The sequence below is a fragment of the Trachemys scripta genome, chromosome 2, assembly GCF_013100865.1.
Source record: "Trachemys scripta elegans isolate TJP31775 chromosome 2, CAS_Tse_1.0, whole genome shotgun sequence".
Classification (NCBI taxonomy): domain Eukaryota; kingdom Metazoa; phylum Chordata; order Testudines; family Emydidae; genus Trachemys; species Trachemys scripta.
In genome coordinates, this window is record NC_048299.1 from 165,738,126 (window position 1) to 165,752,440 (window position 14,315).

The 14,315-nt window shown below is 38.4% G+C and overlaps 1 protein-coding gene across 1 annotated transcript in view; it reads left to right on the plus strand.

Annotated features, from left to right (window-relative positions):
- Window positions 1–14,315, plus strand: part of GMDS (GDP-mannose 4,6-dehydratase) — a 554,262-nt gene that overhangs the window by 537,451 nt on the left and 2,496 nt on the right. The gene's annotated exons all lie outside the window — the stretch shown is intronic.

A 14,315-nucleotide genomic window follows, 5' to 3' on the forward strand; every position in this document is an offset into this window, starting at 1 on the left:
GGGTCTCTTGTAGTCACATTAGATTGCTATTTTAATCCAGAACCACTTTGGTTTATCAGTAATAGTTCTACTTTGAGCCTTGCTCAAATTACTAGCAGAATAAAACTACCAAGATATTTATCTAGCCCGTTTTTTCAGCTGCTTTTTAGTTTCTCCACAGATACATGACAATTCTGTCAGTCATTGTTTTTGTGTTGGGTAATATTGCCCCCTGACTTTAGAAATAGATAAAATCAAATAAGCCAAACAGTAGGAATTATAAGTGACCTACCCAGTAGAGAAGGTATGAGATTTAGAAGTATTCTGCTTGCATTTTTCAGAAGTACATTTGATTCTGACAGCTTTTTGAAGTAGGGACTGTCATTTATTATGTGTGTTGGGAATGTACAATGGAACTTCAGCCTGGCCTCTATGTGCTACCACCATGTAAATAAAAATTAAAAGAATGTGGGGGACAATTGAATATCAGGGGGACGATGAGACCATCTATAGCCTGGTTGAAGAACAATTCAGCCTGAAACTTGGCAATAGGTTACTGTTTGAATGTCTAAGGCACAGTTTAATCACAGGATAAGTAAGTAATGGATGCATCTTGCATTTCAAATATCACACAGGTGATGGCTTAGGGGATTCCAATCCAGTGCCCACTGCTGCATATGGAGCTCCACAGAAAATTGCTCTGGGCTTCTTTTTCTCTTGGACTTAAAAGAGGTTTGGTAATTAAGGAAGGATCACTAGACAATGTTAACTTTCCCCTTTCTGTAATGCCTTTTCATATACGACTGTTACAGAGTGAAATAATCAAGATTTTTTTGGTAGCAGATCAAAAGGTCCTTTCTTGATTTAATTGAAGGTAGTTAAGCTAAGAAGGTCATCGAGAGAACAGATTTAAAGCAGTGCTCTTTGCATTTGGCAATGCTGTGAAAAGGAGTGGAGCATATTATGCATATGTTTAATGTATATATGCTGAGTGCATTGCCAAATTTATGGAAGCCTCACTCCTAGGCAACTTCTGTGAACAGTAATAGTGGTAAATGTCTGCTTTTGTTACTCTAGGTGAGAAGATGCACCTTAGACTTCAGTGAATCTTGTGTGCTTTTTTTCATTTGCTTCCAGATGCTACAGTAGTTTTAGCCCTATCAGCTCATCTGCATTGTGGGGATGGCATTGTAATTTCTCTCTCACCCTCTGCAACATAGTCATCAAAATTCAGAGGCTGATGAGGTTTGCTTTGCAGTTTCCTCATATCATTGACTCAGAAGAGTCCCTGGGAGGACAATGAGGACAAAAAAGGAAATGAGGTTGGGGGAATAGGGAGAGAAAACCAGAGCAGAAGAAGTTGGAGGTAGAAAATACCTATGGAGACAAATAACATGAGAACGAAGCATGCAAAATCAGTGTAGAAGAAAAGAGGAGAAAGGACCAGGAGGGGCATCTCACTACGAGGTGACCAGAGAGCATGGAGAAGAAAAATGGAGGGAACCTAAGGTATGGGAAATGTGGGAAGGAAATAGTGCTAAACAGAAAAATGTGAGAGAGATTGAGTTAGCGAGAAAGGGAGAGAAACATCAAATGAGAAAAGAAAAAATGTCTTGAAAAAGAGAGGAACTAGGTTTAACAAGGGGGGGAAACCTAAAACATTTCCTAAGAGTGAAAAAAATAGAGAAAATGTAAGCAAGTGCAACTCCCCAGAAATCTGTGGAGAATGAAACCTCTTATCCCATGCTTAATTTGGCCCAGGTAGTCTATGGGAAAGTACAGACACTGAAAAATGACTGAAGAAAGAATGCGTGAAAATGAAGAAGACGCAAAAGGGGAATAGAAGAAGGAGAAGATGGAAGAAACAAAGGAGGAAATGTTTGTCTTATTTTATAGAAAGATAATTTTATTCGCTTTATTGAATTTGTGGTTAGATGGTGGTTTGTTGTGTTGTCTTTGTTCGTTCCTTTTAAAAGGGGGAGGGGGAAAAGCATTCTGAAAATTTTCCTCAACCTTTCCTGTCTAGAGACCTTCCCTGGATCCAGCATTCTTTGTGCATAGTATTCCTATTTTCATTCTCAAAAGTTGACTAGTAACATAAGAATTTGCTTTTATTACCAATCTCTGAAAACACAAAACAATAAGTAAGTTTATTTTTTCACGTCACATCAGCAAGACTTGGGCATTGACCAGTAAGAGTTCTAAGGCCAGATTCTAAGGCACTTTGCTCAGTGAGCTGAATTTACTGTTGCAATCCAAGAACATTACATAAATGCTGGCCAGTTCGCTCAAAAGACAATGAGAGTTTTAAATATGTTGTTTACTTAAAATATGTGCATGATCATATATTATGTTCTAGAATATCTAATTTTTAAATCAAAGAAATGCATTCATTTGATTTATTTTGTAAATGCAAGATTATTTGATTTTTCAGTCATGTTTTGCTTCTTGAATTAATGTTAATTGGAGATTTAGAATAACATTATGATAAATCCATGTGTATTGTGACAGGGTCAGGCCAGATGGCTACAGGAGAGTAATAGAAGGCAGATATATTAGCCCCAGATTAAGTAGGTCTCTTTTCCCTGGGTAAGGTAACAGCGAAGGGTCCAGAACAATCAGGAACTTTCTGGAAACAATTAAGGCAGACCAGATGATTAGAACACCTGCAGCCAATCAAGAAGCTGCTGGAATCAATTAAGGCAGGCTAATCAGTGCATCTGGGTTTAAAAAGGAGCTTACTTCAGTTTGTGGTGTGGGTGTAAGGAGCTGGGAGTGAGAGGGTGTGCTGCTGGAGGACTGAGGAGTATAAGCATTAACAGACATCAAGAAGAAGGTCCTGTGGTGAGGATAAAGCAGGTGTTGGGAGGAGGCCATAGGGAAGTAGCCCAGGGAATTGTAACTGTTGTGCAGCTGTTCCAGGAGGCACTCTAGACAGCTGCAGTCTACAGAGCCCTGGACTGGAACCTGGAGCAGAGAGCGGGACCGGGTTCCCCCCAAACCTCCCAGCTAACCTGGACTGATGGTTCTACCAGAGGGGATGGTCTCTGGGCTGTTCCCCAACCCACATGGTGAATCTCTGAGGCAGGAAAATCTGCCAATAAGCGCAGGACCCACCAAGATAGAGAAGTTTCAGAGTAGCAGCCGTGTTAGTCTGTATCTGCAAAAAGAAGAACAGGAGTACTTGTGGCACCTTAGAGACTAACTTTGTTAGTCTCTAAGGTGCCACAAGATAGAGAAGGAACTTTGTCATAGTATTTTCACTGGGCCAGAAAAACCACCCATTTAGAATACACAGAATGCCTTGAGTCCTGGATAGACAGGCAGAACTCTCTCATCTTTGTAAAGTATTTTTGGATCCTTGGATGAAATGTACAACTTACATGCAGTGTGTAAGTAATGGTGGGTGGAGGGCTTCCTTGTGCCCAGATTAGGATTTTAATTTTTGTGATTGCATTTAACAAATGATGTTGGTAGAACACTTCAACCAACCTTGAGGATGATTCACAACTAATTTGGAGATATTCCGTCGTGCTCCACCTATAGCCTGATGTGACTCTGCGGCCTGATTTTCAGAGGTGTTGAGCACCACCCCTACTGAACTCAACAAGCTGCAGGTGCTTGGTGCTGAAAATCAGGCCATGTTATGTATAAGTGAGCCTTTTTTGATGGATTAGTTTGTGAGCCCAGCTCTTGGGGCTATTTGAGCATGCTCAGCTCAGAAACCAAAAGGGGAGGGAGGCAATGGTGTCTTTATACCAAATGTCCACCCCAATGGCCATTCCAGTAGCTAAGGATCATGAAAGCTGTGCTCAGACTACAACCCTGAGGCACCTGCACCAGGGCTTTGAGGGTGAGGGGTGCATAAGACCATCTAAATCATCTCTGAACTGCTGGAGGGATCTTCCTATGCAAAGCGGGTCCTCAGTTGGCCACTTAGGCCACTCTGAAAGCTGCTTTCTATCACCAGAGTGGTGCACAGCAGACTTCACATTGGCCAGGATCTGACCCTTTGTCTTCAACCGTCTGATTTGGTGGCATACCTATACAATATAAAAATAAACTTATTTATGAGCACGAAATGCAGCAGTAGCCTCCTATTGGGTAAAACATGAGTCTGAGGTGTTAGCTATGGTACGTACCTGCAAAGGGTTACTATTTGTAGCGTCCTACTTGGACTTGTATTCTAAAGCTTTCATCAAAGTAAATCTGATTATTTTGCACATGGTTTTCCTGAAAGGATGTTATGATTTTCTAGATGTTTGGTGGCTGGTGATAAATTAGGCTTTTATGATGTCATGTGAAAGGCCACTGCTTGGATTTCCTTCTCTATCGAGCATGCTGAAGAATACGTTCAGGACATGCTCAGAATGTAAAATTATCCTACTGTGTTTTACTTTAACCCTTTCATGGATCATTTGTTTTGTAATGAGAAATGTTTGAGGTGAAATAAAGTAACCTATGTGCCAGCTTCATGGAGGGGCCCATAGCACCCCCTCCCACCCTCTGTTGTTTTACTCTTTGCACATTTAAATGGCTTTCTTTAAATACAGGTAATTTTTGTGGCTGTTATGTTTATCTTACATGCCTAACTCTTTAACTTTTAAACATTAAAATCCTACATTATCTCCAGTTATCTTCTACTGATATCTGATTCTGACAATTGTCAGTGATTGATTGAGATGCAGGTAAAAAGAGTGCTTATAGACAATGAATTAAGTATGATTAGTAATGAAGACATTTAGGGCTAGATTGTGTCTCTAGGACACAACCAATAACAAGGGGCAGCATATAGTTGTTTTGTGCTAGGAAAGGAATTGTGGCTCTGGGATATATATATTGGCCTGTAACAGCAGCAAATTATTAACCCCTCTCTCATGCTGACTCCACATGAGTGGGTGGAGATAAGAATCCACTCATTCCCCCCTCTTCCCTCTCCTGCTGCTTCCTGTCCACCTGCTCCTGGGTAGAAAGTAAGTGAATCCAAGGTCCGAATAGCCAAGGTAGCAGTGGAAAAGGGGGTTTTACTTTTCTGCCCAGGCCTATAGTCCAAGTCACAACTTATCCTTTAACGGTTTGAGGTTATTAGCTAAACATATATCCAAGAAAGGGAAATAATATATGATGATCCACAGCTGTTGAAATGTTTCCATCCAAATGTTTTTAGACAGAAAATGGCTTTTTGATTAAACTCAAATTTTTGGGGGGGGGGGGGGAAACTGTTTTTGTTTTTAAAAAAATCAGGTTTTTGTTTAATAAAAAGTTAATTACATTCTCCTTCATCAGATATTACATTTACATCATAAAGTTGTGATGGTAGAACAGTGATAGGGATGTACCTATAGACATCCATATTATAGAATAAAAATATATTAGTTTGGGTTTTTTTGTCAAGTAGTCGTGATATGCTTGACAAAAAAGGGGGAGGGCTAGCTCAGTGGTTTGAGCATTGGCCTGCTAAAGCCAGGGTTGTGAGTTCAATCTTTGAGGGGGCCACTTAGGGATCTGGGGCAAAATCAGTACTTGGTCCTGCTAGTGAAGTCAGGGGGCTGGACTTGATGACCTTTCAGCATCCCTTCCAGTTCTAGGAGATAAATAAATATATGGAGATATACCTATCTTTATATACATGTGAGTCTGTAAAGGGAAATATTGGTGGTGACCTGTCCAAAGACAAAATGAAACTCAGATTTCATTATCCATTTTGGAGGGGAGGGAGGTTGTTTTTTAGTGAAATGCTTTATCCCTAGTTCTGTATCAAAATAATCTCCTGAGATTTCTTAGCAGAAATGGTCATGCTCAAAGAAATGAAGAGTTAATCTTTCATGTGTTAGCAGCTGCTAGCCTACTGATAATCTCTAATTGGAATAAGAAAAATAGCCCAGAACTAGAGAAATGGTTCCCAAAAATATACGAGGTTGTTATGGAAAAATTAACACATCAATAATGTACCCAGCAAAATAGACAGAGGACAGATAGATACTTTGAATTTTGATTAAATGGTAACCAAATATCTAACAATGTGCATCCACCTTGGAGGTGGGGGGAGCACACCTGTCCAATTTTTTTAATATTAATTTTTTAGAGAAATGCCTGGTTTGCTAAATATGAGTAGAGACAGTAGTTTCACTCAAATTAATGAAATACCCAGAAATCACATGGCTTGGATGTTGTAAAGAGGTTCACTCTGTAATATGGTAACACCCTGTTAAATAGAGACTTGATTATTCTATTACTTTTCTCTAAACCAGTGGTTCTCAACCTGCGGCCTGTGGGCCACTTGCGGCCCAATCAACACACAACTGTGGCCCATGTGACATCCTCAGGGCCATAAGGGTAGTATTGGATGTGGCCCACAATGGCAAATAGGTTGACCAAAAAAAAAAAACCAAGTTCACTGTTGTGATTATCATTTTCGTTTCTGATACTTAGGTAGCAATGATTGGCAAACCTACTAACGCTTCTTAAATGAATAGGTTTTTTAAAGTGATGCGCTGTATTTCTGTGGCAGAGTTAACATTTAGCAACACAGCAGGAGGCCAGTTTTCATTTTCACCCTGCTGAGCAGATCAGTGAACGTATCCAAAGGTTTTTAAGTTTGGGTCAGCAGCTTACCGCATAAGCATTGAATACCTGATTCCACCTCCTTCATTCACATTTCTTACTACATAATTAATCCTCTTGAAATCAAACAACTTTAACAATATAGTAAAAATACATGAAACGCATGACAGGAAGGGGAAATGATGAGGAAAATAATCTTCAGACGTAATTAAAAATTATCTATGGCAATTACATTTAAAGAGCCTCTCACTTGCAATAATAAGCTCTCTGCCTGGTAACAAGTGCTTGTAGGATCAGAATGTGATTACCCAATTCTTCATTCCTTACGCAGGCAAAAGTCCCATTCACTTCCACAAGAGTTTTCAAAAGATCAGGGCATAATGGAACACAAGATACAACATAATACAGTTCAGTAATTAACAAACAAAAACATGGAAAGATGGGCTGATAGCTAGAATGGTATTCTTCTATGCTGTCACAATTGGAAATGACCTCTTCTCATTTTGCCTCCTGTTCTGCCTTCTAAAAGGAGCCCACTATTAGTAAAGCTCACTCATTTCTCTAGAAGATTTAAGCAACTCAGTTTTGTTTGTAATAAAATGTGGTTTCAAGTTATTTACTTCTCAGATTTTTTTTGCAAGGTAACCCAAAGGTTTTTAGCTCTGTGCACATGTGTGGGCCTGGCTGGCTGGATACTCAATATCAGAGAGACAGAATGCGCATCTTTAAGATCTGGTCTACCATTAGAAGTTTTACTGCTACTGTATAACTATTTCAGTTAGGGGTATAAAGGTGATTTGTAATTATTCCCCTTCCATATGGGAATAGCTACACCAGTATAAAGTACCTTTATATCACTATAACTGCATCCACACCAGGGGGGTTGTATCACTTTAACTCTACCAGTGTAGTTAAAGCAGCACAACTTTCTAATATAGACAAAGCCTGCTTGAATAAGCTTTCTGTGTTGCAGTGGGGGGCAGCAAAATCAATGCGTTGTAATTAAGATTTCAGTCTTCAGCTGCAATGTGGCCACTCATTTAAAGTGTGTGTGTGTGTGTGTGTGTGTTTTAAATTTGTATGTATGCACATGTTTTAAGTTTCTTTTTTTCACCATACTCAGGATTTATATAATAAATGGTATGCGCAAGTGTAGTTGATTTAATCTAATTCATCTTCCCTGGAATTCTCACTGTTACACTTCAAAAGATCTCATTAAGTGGAAGCCTTCATTGGTGTCTGCAGTGTCCCAAACTGGGATTATCATTGTGTTTATAGAATCATTGAAGCCGGAGTTGGCTCATCCAGTTTATCTCCCTGCAAATGCAGGATTGTGCCCTATGGTACATTTCTAGGGTGAAATCCTGGCCCCATTGGTGTCAATTATAGTTTTGCCATTGCCTTCAGTGGGTCCAGAATTCCATCTCTAGTGTCCAGTCTAGTTTTCAAAAGTCCTGAGTTGTGGGGCTTCCTGGACTCCCCTTGTGAGACTATTCCATATGTATCGACAATGACATATGTAAACATGAATCTCATGTTCCTAAAGAGTATCTGGGCTCAAACTGGTTACACTGTAACAGTAGCTGGCCTGTAAAAATCTCCAGTAAAGAACACTTTTGTGTTGAGCAACTGAAGGCCTGATCCAAAGTCCTTTAAAGTCAGTGGTCTTCTCATCAGGCCCAAACTCAAGAGGAATTTTATCTGGACCAAAGAATAATTTTTGCCAAGACATTTTCTCAGGCTTCATCTGGCAAATTAAGAGTGACTAATACTTGACCATATTAGGCATGTAACTCAGTTCACTTTTGCACAAAGATAATAACTGTAGTAACCTAATGTCTGCATATGCTCTCCTAAGAGGTACACATGCATTATGCTCTTGTGTTGATTAACTTGTGCACTGCCTCCATCAAAGTGATAAAGCTCTGGCGACGAGAATCGTTCTACGCAGAGGGCCAGCACCCTCTGTTTTGCTCCATTTGCCATTTTATCTTCAATGTCAGTGTGCTTGTCAGAGCCAGTGCTGACTGACTCAATTTCCCTGAAGTTGAGCTGAAGCATTGTTTTAGCACTGACGGCATTCTGTTGGCCTCCCTGATGGACAATGCCACTGATTCCCAACTTCCTGAGCAGACCAGACAGTTTGCTGTTTTCTTCGTGTCTCTTATCACTCCCTGTCATTAAAAGAGAGGTCTGGCTTCAGCTTCAATTTGTGCTGATATGCAGCAATAAAGTGGGAAAGTGGTGCGGGGAGGAGGGGGAAGAGAGGAGAGAGAATATTCATGACTAATTATCACCCTTCTGTTTATTACTGCTGTGAGTTCTCATGCCTGCTTCTTTGGAGACTGATCAAATTGAAGATTATCAAACAGATCAATTAAAGACTCTGCTGTAATGTGTCTGGTTTGTGGTACAAGAGGAAAGGCTGATCTCATTTGGTTTATGTTTAGTTGATATTAGCACGTACAATGGAACCCTTTGATTGGGCCTTATCCTGAAGGTACTGAGCACCCGTAGCCCGCTCAAGTCAATCACACGTGCAAGTGTTCAGCACCTCTCAAAATCAGCCCCAGGCTGAAGTCCTTCTATTCCACAGAACTGTTTGCTTAGGAAACTTCACATATAATCCAAACAATTTTTGCATATTAAAATACATTTAGGAAAAAGGTCAGTATTTTCATTGCCAATGGAGTTTCACACTATCCGAGCTCATTTTGAACGGTTTCCACCGTATAGGCATTTGCCCTTGTCTTTCTCTGGGACTCTTTGTGAAAAGTACTATATTTCGGGGGGGGCGGGAAATCACTGACACGAGAGTGAAAACTAGCCTGCTCATGCCTCCTTAAAACAAATTTAGATAGGGAACTAAATTCACTGGCATTCTTTTATTCCCTTGATATGTTAACTGTTCCACAACTTTGCTTTTCTAAGAACAGTGATGGAAAATGAAAACGGAATGCCACTCCATAACTGCCCTTCTTAAATTCCTCAAGATGTTTTCTCTGTTTGTGTGTAGATTTGGGGCTTTCCTTATTGACACACTTCATCATAACCCTCCCTTCTTCTTCACAGTGCTTGCAGGAGTCAGTTGTTTTATTATATATTTATTATTTCCATGGCACTGTGTGTGTATGGCATTTTATAGACAAATTAAGACCGCAAAGAGTCCTGTGGCACCTTATAGACTAACAGACATATTGGAGCATGAGCTTTCGTGCGTGAATACCCACTTCTTCGGATGCATGTAGTGGAAATTTCCAGAGGCAGGTATAAATATGCAGGCAAGAGTGAGTCAGGCTAGAGATAACGAGGTTAGTTCAGTCAGGGGGGATTAAGACCGCGTCCCCTGCCTTGAAAATCTCAGAGTAGAAGGGCTCAATCCTGCAAGCACCTACTACCAGACTATTATGACTAGCTCCCTGTACTTCTTCGTTTGAGTTCAGTAATGTGTATTTTGAGGCTCTTCGGCTCTAATCCTGCAGATTTACACACATGATTAACTTTACACAGTGAATATTTCCATTTAAGTCAACGGCACTGTTCACACGCCTAAGTCTTTGCAGGAACAGGGCCGTAGTTAAGACACACAGTATAACACAGCCTGGTGACAAGTAATGGGAGTGTTAGGGGAATAGAAGATAAGGGCGACAGCAATTGAATTATGCAGTTGCTGCAGTGAGCGATGTATACATCTTGAGTATCATGGGTTGTCTGATTGATCAATCTCCTCCCTAACTAACTGATTTCAGGAAATGGTTTAACAAAGTCTGCTATGTTTTAACAGTGAAGTGTAGCAGACACCCAAACATGCTATGGGGCTGACCTGTCAATGAGCTGCGTTACAGGATCTCTCATTAAAACTACATATGAAAACTGCTCCAAAAAGTACCTGAAGAGAGAGGAATATTCTGTGTAATAAAATACATATGGGGAAGATCAGATGGGCTCAGCATGTGCCCCAAAAATTAAAGAAATGGAGAAATTATACAATATTACAGACTACTTAAATGGTTGGTTTTTTTCATAGCATGGGTCAAAGATGAGAGGGCTGTCTTGATAAGGAAATGCATCAGATAGAGGAGAAAAATGGGGTTAAAGGAAACCTTGTATTCAAATTACTACATTCTTGAAAACTTTGACCTAGAACCCCAATTCTGACAACCTTTCTCAGGCAAAGAATTGCAGGAACAGGCACTTAGTTTAGTGACTTCTCAGAGCTTCGTCTAACCCCTTTATCAGTTTATAAAAGATCTGTGACATAAGAAGTCACCTTCCAAAAAAACCTTATGCATCATCTTGTGAATGTGACCACCACAACTTTCCGACGGCAGAACTATTACAATTCAGGTCAACTCTGTCTATTTTAGGGATGAAATCCTATCCTCATTGAAGTCAATGGGAGTTTTGCCATTGACTTCCGTGGGGTCAGCATTTCATCCTAGGTGTTTTATAGCACCCATAACCTCATTAGGTTTGTTCTGGATTTACACTGGTGTAACTGGGGGCAGAATCTGACCCTAAATGTTGAGCTAAATGAATTAATCTAAATGTGATTAGATCAACAATAGTATTAGGAGAAAACTTACAGTACTTTTAAGCAATCTGTACGCTTTTTTTCCCCTCATGTTGTCTTGAGGCTTTTCAAATTTTCAGTTAAATTTAATTGAATTAGACAGTAATAAATTGCACAGTGAAACCCGATCATTCACCTAATGAGTCAAAATAAAAGTAGTGATGACACTCAGAACCAGAGCTCATGAAATGTGATATTTACACAGAAATATTTTACATTTTTTTTTATCCTGGTTTTAGAACTCTTTTTTTAAAAAATGCCAGCCCACACTACACAACAAGTTTCTCTGTACTCATGTGTGCACCTTTTTGTTTGTTTGTTTGAGCTTGGTTTGGACTATAAAACCGAATCTTCATAAAATCAGGTTTAATAAAATTTAGAGGTGTTTTTTGTAGGGATGTGGTGGTTGTTGGTTTTGGGTTTTTTTTTTTTTTTTTTTTTTTTTGCACATTTAAGCTTTAAGCTATAATTATAAACAGAGGGGGAGAGGGATAGACAAATAGAAAAGATCATATCAGATAGACTCATTCTTTTCCCTGGCCTAGAGAGAAGATCATATCACAGCTAAGTGAAGTTAAATCTGTCAGAGATTTTTACAATAGTGTTAAATGGCAACAGACAATTTGGCTGTTGCCTTTTTACCCCTTAGCTACTTCACTGAATGCTCAGCTTTCCATATTCAAGAACAAGTTGTAACTCACATGTAAAACTTGCCATTTATATGCTTCATTTTCTTTTTCATGGAAAATAAGAGTCTGATGGCACTTCCTCCTAAAATGGATACTTAAACACTTCACTGTTATTTTATTTGCAAAGTCCAAGTACTGTAAAATAACACAATACAATTAACATCATTTTCAGCTTTTGTAAAAACAAAACAAACAAAAAAACCCTCTTACTTGCCTATCTATTCCCTTGAATTCTACATGAAGTCAAGGAACTTTCTTTTTATACATTGTATGCGTAAAACACAATGATTAAAAAAAAATCCTGCAGAAATACCTCCTACTATGTGACTGGTTTCAGAGTAGCAGCCATGTTAGTCTGTATCCGTAAAAAGAACAGGAGTACTCTAAGGTGCCATAAGTACTCCTGTTCTTTTTACTATGTGACTATACTTTACCTGCTACGCTATCAGAAACAGGAATATTGGCTGGTCTGTATTCAGCAGCAGCTGTCTTTCAAGAGCCACAAAGATCCATTTTTTCTCATGGGACTCACCTCATCCTCTTCCTTCATAAACCTTTTTGATCTGGTTGTGCCTCCAAAAAGTAAAGCCCTGGGACTGAAAAGCTGTAAGCCCCTGGAGTGATCAAGTAGGGCTTTACAAGACTGAATTTGAAAGGTAAATAGGTGCAGCTCTAGTTTCAATGAAAGACTTTAATTACATAAACAAGCAGTGATTCAGTTCCAAGCATTTTTTTCAAATATTCTTATTTAATTGTAATTACTTTATTGTTTTCATATTATGAGCTACTTGTAGAAAAATACAGGAAACATGACTGCAATACAATCCTCTAATCAGTAATAGCTTTTTCCAGTCATCGTTAAGAACATTTCCATTCTGTGTTTCAAGCTTTCACTAACAATACATTCAATCCTCGAATTTAGGTGTAATGTTATGATGATTGGTTTAAACTATAATATTGTTTTTCATGTCCATGTTATCTTCTATCTACTAATTTTTATAGTTGAACAGCTTAAAACATCCATAGGAAGAAATAATGCTATTTGTAATTAAATCTTATTGAAGAAATAGGGTTTCAAGAAAGTATATAAACTTCTTTAGGAAAGTGATTTCAAATGTTTTAACCTGGGTCAGATGGGGAAAATTGTATTATTATATATAGTAAATCTTTTTACAAACTAAGCACCATATTACTTTTACTATTTTATTGTTAAAATATGTGAACTTTTTAAAGGTTTCTCTTTTGTTTTTTATCTTACATTCTTAAGTTGATTTCATATACTAGCTTATGTGTTATCTTATATACACCATACAGCTGTAATCACTGCAACTTTAGAACTTTTATTGATTTGAAAAACAAATCTTATTTTTTGCTTATCAACAATTGAGCACTTTTGTTTTTGAATGGAGGGTTTGAATTGAAAAAAACATTTTGGGGATGAATGGTTTTAAAGGAGAACATTTGTGTTAGAAAGTTTAAAGACTGCTCCCAAACCTTTTAAGGCAACATATATAGTTTTCCTGTAAACTTATTTGCTGTGCAATGAGACAATGACATCCCTTGTCTCTTGACCTTTTTCCCCAATGAATTAAAAAAAAATCAATACCCTAGACTTGGCAGGGTTTTGAAAGAATGTTTTTGAAATAAAGATTGTGGATGTAAAATTATTACTTCATACAATGTTTATAAAAATGAAACTGGTTTTATTATATACCTTTTTATTATGATTTTTAAAATTAGATTATATTAAAAATACTAAGTTACTAGCTAATGGTTTAAATGTTTAAAACAGCTTGCATTAGTATTGATTGAAAGGGTACTGTTTTTGTACAGAAATTTGTATTTTAAGAGTTTTTCTTACTTCTAGATGTATATAATGCATGTTAAACTAAAACGAGAGAGAGGGCATGCATTAAATACTTCCATTTGGATTTAGAACCTGATCCAAAACCCATCAAAGTCAATGGGAGTCTTTCCTATTTCAGGGCCAGATTTTGCAATGCTATGCTCACCTGGGTATTCCTTACTCAGAGGAATAATCTGATTACTCCAATGGGGATTACTCAAATAGGGAAGGGTTTTACTGAATTTGGCCCCAAATGTCTACTGCAATTTCCAAACGCCATGATAGAATTGCAATAGGAAATGTTTAGAATAACTTAGGAAAACAAAATGATTTTGCTTGTCATTTTATTTTGTTTTGATCTGGCTGTTTAGTCTTTTCTGGAGGAAGCCAACATTATTTTTAGCATACAGACTGAATTATTAAAAATGCTGCCTGGAACATTCTCAGCAGACCTGTTTGTTCCACATCCCCATCTGCAGTACAGTACCTGAGGTGATTTTCCTCTGCTCCTGGAAGGGAACTCTAGTTTTATGTAGCACACTTATGAAGAAGAATTTCCTACGTTTGGCACAGGGCGAGGCAATTTTGGGAAGTTAACATGATCACAGGCACGCAAGAAGATGGTATCTGGAACATTGTGTGTGCAGCAGTACTTCTTTTGGAG